This window comes from Cyprinodon variegatus, unplaced genomic scaffold (assembly GCF_000732505.1).
Source record: "Cyprinodon variegatus isolate N-32 unplaced genomic scaffold, C_variegatus-1.0 Scaffold245, whole genome shotgun sequence".
In the NCBI taxonomy this organism is placed as follows: domain Eukaryota; kingdom Metazoa; phylum Chordata; class Actinopteri; order Cyprinodontiformes; family Cyprinodontidae; genus Cyprinodon; species Cyprinodon variegatus.
In genome coordinates this window covers 412064-418413 of record NW_015150698.1, presented here as the reverse complement: position 1 = coordinate 418413, position 6350 = coordinate 412064, and the positions used below count along the sequence as shown (strand labels likewise).

The following is a 6350-nucleotide window of genomic DNA, read 5'->3' as shown; positions in this document are numbered from 1 at the left end:
CTCTCTCTCTCTCTCTCTCTCTCTCTCTCTCTCTCTCTCTCCCTTATAAGATGTTGCTTTCTTTTTAATTTTTATGTAAATGAAACTCCATTACCTGCATGTCAGGCATCTATTCTAGATATTGGGTGACGGACTTTATTCTACTTTGATTCACATAGTATAAAATTGAGTAAAATAGTACAATATTATTGAATTTGAATTTGTGCGATTCTATTACATGATCTTACAGTCTGTATTATTAGAGAGCAACATGTCATTCATCCTGCTAACAGACCTTTCCAGTAAAAACACATTGGTGTGATTTTACACACAAGCTGAGGCTGAAATTTTGAACATAACCAATAAAATGAGCTGCTTTTCGTGCTTATTGGGCAGAGCATTATACACTTTTATCGCAAATGGTTATGGATGACATGGTAAAGATATCCTTATATACCAAATAAAAAGGTATCATAGTATAGTAGAGTATGACAAAAAACTGGAATAAATATCCACTAGATTTAATGATAGTTTTGTAATAAACATTCTTACTACAAAGAGTAGGACATCTTTCTGGTTAATTTGCTCATTGCAGTGTAATAGTGGCAGAATCATAAATACAGTCTGCTGGCTATTTAGTCAGATTTAAGCCCAGCCAATAGTCTGCTGATAAACAGTGAGCTGTAGATTTAAAACAAGTCAATACTAACATAAAAAATCAGTTTGATATGGGCCAAAAAAATTAGTATCTAAATGTATATCGGCCTGCATCTAAAATCTCAGATATAAGCAAGCTGAAGTAACACTCTGCTTCTGTTTAAAATTAATGTAACCCTTTGATTAATAAACATGCCAGTTGTTCTCATTCTTATTGTAGTTGTTCTGTTTAAGTACTGTCACTTGATCAAGACTTTTCAATGTTCCACACTACAAATGGGTCATTTGTATATGTATGATTGATGCTGATATTTTATCTGATAAACATTCAAAGTTTTGATATCTGTATCTGATATGAAAGCGTTGCATCAGTTTTAAATACACCACTATTTAAAACAGAAGCCACTACTGACTTCTCCCTTAGTTTGTGCAAAATGGTGATCGACTGCTTTTGTAACAAATTATAATTTTTTTAAAGCAAATAAAAAATGTTTTTCTAGAGGTGAAAATCATAGAAGGCTTCCTTTTGTCAGCAGTTTCGGTCTAGCACTGTTCAACAGCAAGTGGGAGAGGTTTTTTTTTTTTTTTTGAATTCTGTGTTCTATACAGGCTGGAAAATGACTAATTCTGGTGTCCCATGAATGTAATGAACAAACTATATTTGTTTAAAAAACAACAACAAAATGACTAAAACTTTAGCAAACCTTGACAACAGCCACTAACTCATACTAAAACATGAACACTCCATGTCAGTATTAGCTTTCAAAGGAGTTGCTTTCTACATGGGGTAGCCAGCCTGCAGTAAGCTTCCTAACAGACTGGGTATTTACAGCTGACTAACATGAAAACCATGTGATCTGAATACTGATGCTTTAGTTTTCATGATCACGATCATCTAACATTAATTTTCTCTTTTAACAACTCTTAATGTTTCCAAACAGCTGAATTTGTCTGCTGAAAAGTATAGAGCTTCTTGTCAAGCCTGCTGACAGGCAGACAAAGCAACAAGTGAGGAATGCAAAAGGTGTTTGTTTGCGAATAAGTGCAGTTTTGAATCTGAACTTTATTACACTGTTATTAGATTTGTTCTTGTAAGTGTTCCTCGCTTCCAGACGGTTTTACAACCTAACAGGACGGCGGACATTAATGCGTCTCCCAGGCTTTTATAAATAATCTGTTGTGGTTCTAAAGCACATCACTCGCTCTCTTTAAACAGCAGTTTGTGTCAGCCTGCCCAGCTCACTTTAATGGCTCAGTAGTTTTGCCCAGCTGGCTTGTTATGTCTGGGAGGTCCTCTTTGCTTTGTATCCACCTAGTGTGGTGTAGCCCATAATTAGATGTTCTGCAACCAGCCAGTAGGTCACTGGCAGGAGGTTTCGGAGAGGCACTGTCTACATGGTTACAATAAACCCTGCCCTTCCCTCAATGATTAAATTTGGAGTGTTTTCTTTTTTTGCCTTTCGCTCTAATAAATAAATAGTGCCTGTCCTGTGACTGCATGAAGCAAGAAGGGTAACTGCTTTCACTTCTGCTTGCAGATGACAAAGAGGAAGCAGTAATTACTGCTCATTCCTAGCATTTTTATTTATTACTATCTTGTGAAATGTAGATGTGTTTGCTCCTCGTTTTGCATGGTGCAACTACCACTTGGAGCAACATGTATTCATAGCATGACTTAATTAAGGTCAACACCTTTTAAAACAAGTGTACCTCAGCATTAAAACTTAGTGTTAGCGAGTTTTCTCTAAATTATGTTAGCATTTTGCCCCCTTTTCAAAAGCAATGATCATAATTGAAGCACACATTCTAAATAGGAGCTTTTTTTATTTTATTCAAAGAAATGATATTGGAGTTTAAAAGACACTCATGATTAATTCCTTAACAAATCATATAAAAAAAAAAAAACAAATAAACACAAATGTTGAAGTACTCGCACTCTTTATTTAAGATGCATTATTTAAAATTGGAAACTTTATCTCCTGGAAGAAAGGTGATAGGTGTCTGAGTTGGGCCAACCTGCAGAGTGTGTGCAGGGATGTGGAGGCAGATTGCAAATGAGTGTCGTCAGGTCTGTTTTATTGCAAAAAATAAAAATAAATAAAAAGATTTATGTCCACCACATATGTTTTAATCTTTGTTTAAACCAAACCGCTTTATGTATGCTAGATTCTGTGTGGGTCTCTTTCTGTTAGTGCTGTTAGTGTGAACCATGAAACTCGCTCCTTATGAGTTATTTTTCTTACAGACAGGTCATTTTGGACTATTCTTAAGCTTCGTTGTTGCCAGAAGAAAACTCATGTGGGTAGTTTTCCAGGCCATTATTTAACACTATAGTTCCACTGCATCTACTTATGGTAGAAACAGGTTATTCAGGTGGAATTTTACTCTTAGAATAGTAGCCCTGGCAAGGGAGTAGATATGCTTTTGGAGAGAATCCTCTTAGTAATTGTTTTTTTTTGTTGAACAACCTTTTTTTTTCCTGTTACCTGCAAACGACTTTAATTAGCCACTTTCTCCCCTTGGGAATCAGATTTATATTAAGTTTGAGTTAAGTCATAAAAACAAAAACAATGGCACCCATGGGCTGAATTTTGACAAAAAAAGTCCAAGGTTTAGTGCATCTGGACTCCGTTTCAGAAGCTGATCTAAGTTAGTCTGAGTACAGAGCAGTCAGACTGAGTCAACTCATCCTGCTTCGTTATATTTAGGATTTTCAGAAGAAAGTAAACTGAATGATTTCAGCTCAGAGTGAGGGCAAGCAAAATAAGAAGACCTCATCAATGGAACCTAGAAAACGTGATCCACCCTGGCAACGGGAGGAAATGAGAAGCCTTGAAGTGAACCTTACTCTCAAGTACAACTTAAAATATTAATGGCCGCTTATGGAGATGATCAAAATGTATGTGAGAGAAAATGCAATACGCTTCCTGCTAAATAACAGAATTTATTGTGGCAGAGACCAGTCAGTGGGTGAGCTGGATTTGATAGAGAATTGAAGTTTCTTTCTAATACTACACTTACTTAACATAAGAAATAATGTGTGTGCATGAAATCTATGTCTAGGCATAGCTCAGCGGGCACATAAAAAATATATCAGTAAATCAAGATAAGCTATAAAAATCTAGTAAGATTAGATAAGGTCCAGTTATCAGCTCTTTTTGTGTTTAAATTTACCAGCTGAATTATGCAGCTTTCGTTGGCTTTATTACAAATGCATTTAATAATTTGTAACGTTAAACCTTGGTGTATGACATAATATGAAAAAGAGCAGATATGCAGCAGAAAAGGATTTTTCTCTGTTCCATAAGCCCCCTGTGAAATGGCTGTACAAGATGTATTTACAACAAAAATGAAAATTTATTGAAGCAAAAAGAAACGCCTGAAAAGCATTAAAATGAATATGCTATGATTAGTGAAGGAGCCCGGAAACCAGAAAATATATGAACATATTTTGATAGACATCTAAATGTTTGGCTTTGATGATAATCTAATCTTTTATTTGTCTGGAGGGTTTGTGATAAGGGAATGCCACACAACTGTGTGTGAGTGGGAAGGCATGCCTTTAAATGCTTGTAAAGTTGACCTGTCTGCAAAGCTATGGTGTAAAATATAATCTAACAAACCTGAGAATAAAAAAAAAAAAAAAAAGATTTTCTAGCTACTTTATTCTCTGTCTGGGTTTCAGCCTCCTTGTCCTGCTCAGCAGCTAAATACTCTTTCCTCTCTACCAATGGAGATTGCTGATAATGACCAAAAATATTCATAAATAATAATTGGTCTCTAATTTGATCATCTAACCTGTACAATACTGGTAAGAGTATTAAATTGCAGTGTAAAACAATAAACTTTTTGTTTATTAATTTGTTAATTTTACTGAGAGAAATTATTGAGTTGATGCTCATTGGTCTTTGAATCAGGTAGTAAAAAATGATCTAATTACACGAGGCATAACGAACATTTGCTCTCTAACATCAACAGGCCACTTCAGCCATTTCTGATGTTTTTTCTTCTGTCAGTTCTCAGCAGAAATGTCAGAAATAAAATACTAATTTCAGCAAATCCTGCTACTGACCAGACTTTATTCCGAGTTCTGACTTATCCTGCTTTCTGAAACAGGGCCCTGGAGTTCAATTTGAAATATGCCTCCTTCACATTGCAAACAGTAAAAGCTTCAGAGATAGCCTAAATAAATAAATACCCATCATTCTTATCTCACTAACATATTACTGTAAAGCCTGTAATGTCTGCTGTGTTCCATTAACTGTGTGAAAACATAAAAAGGAGAGAAATATCATATTTTGTTTCCAGTAGTGATTAGCATCATAACAGCTGGTCTATTCTGATAGTTCTGTTACTTGCATATAAAAAGACATTACACACAGGTGTGGCATCATACCCAGATGTGACCTCTGACATTAGAGACAAATCTAACGCAGCATGAATTTTTCAATAAATGTAACATTTTAAGTTTTTACATTTGAGTGTCTTCAGCTCCTATGTTTAGAGACAGGAATGTGTTTTATGGGCCGACAATATGGACTCAAAACGCTATCTCAATATTTTTGAATGGCTAAAGGGCGATAGATATTTACCCTGATATGTTTTTTTTATTTATTTATTATGTACTTATTAAAAGGAACACTTGAATCAAAGCTTTGTTCCAAATGTCACGCAAGAATATTTGGTTAAAAAACACATGTAGAAAAACATAAAAAAATTGCTGAAAATAACCTACCAACATAGGTAAAAGTATAATTATAATACAATATAGACTGTTTTGATATAAAAGATATAATTTTATCTTATTTCTCTATTGAAGAAAGAGATATAAGATAGATTGCTCAGCACTATTTGTATCATAGATTAATTTTTAGGTTTTAAAGAAATTAGTCGTGTAATTCATTCGGGTTTAGCTTTTCCGCCGAGTTTGAACTTTGATTTATTTGAGTTTGGACTTTCAGATCTGCAACATTTAAACCATTTGAACTTTTTTTTTTAGATTTGAGCAAAACCAAGGGAGGGACTACTCCTTTCATAAGACCATAGACGTTTATGAGTGCTTATGAATTTAAGGGCTGTAGACCCAGTGGTGGCATAAGGGAGAGTTTTGGGGGTTTTTTTGCAAACAAAAATTTAGAGGTGGCCAATATATCAGTTGCATGCAATGTTATTGGAATAACAATGCGTCTATCGTTGTAGTTCTATTTCTATTTCTATTCTATTTGAGTTGCTTTGCATGCTATGGGCAGCAGACTTAAGAATAAATTAGCTGCTGGATCTCATAGACAGTAGAGCAACAAGAGTCTCACTAATCTTACCTCAGTCAAACCAGAATTCACTGACACATATGAAGGTGTCCGCATACTCATAGTGGTGTCATTTTTTCATTGTTTTAAGAAAATGGGAAAAAAAAAAACTGTTAAAGTATATAAACTGTTTAGGAGTTTCCACTGGAAGATTAGTGAAACAAAATGCTTTTAACATTTAACCAGTGGAGGATGTTTTTTTTTTTGCACTTTAAAACTCCACCCATAGTCCACGGCAGCTCTAGATGTACCCCACTCCGTCCTTTTTATAGTAAAAATGTATTATGGCTATCTTATTTACCTGTGGTTTCTGCAGTAGAAATGTAAATAATGGAGAAAATTAGTAGCTGCAGCAAAAGTTAAAACCTTATGATCCCTATAAAGGACCTCAGCTCCCTTCTTCAGTGC

The 6350-nt window shown here is 34.9% G+C and overlaps 1 protein-coding gene across 7 annotated transcripts in view; it reads left to right on the top strand.

Annotated features, from left to right (window-relative positions):
• The window catches only part of arhgef6 (Rac/Cdc42 guanine nucleotide exchange factor 6), a 50723-nt gene that overhangs the window by 4796 nt on the left and 39577 nt on the right, over positions 1-6350 (top strand). The gene's annotated exons all lie outside the window — the stretch shown is intronic.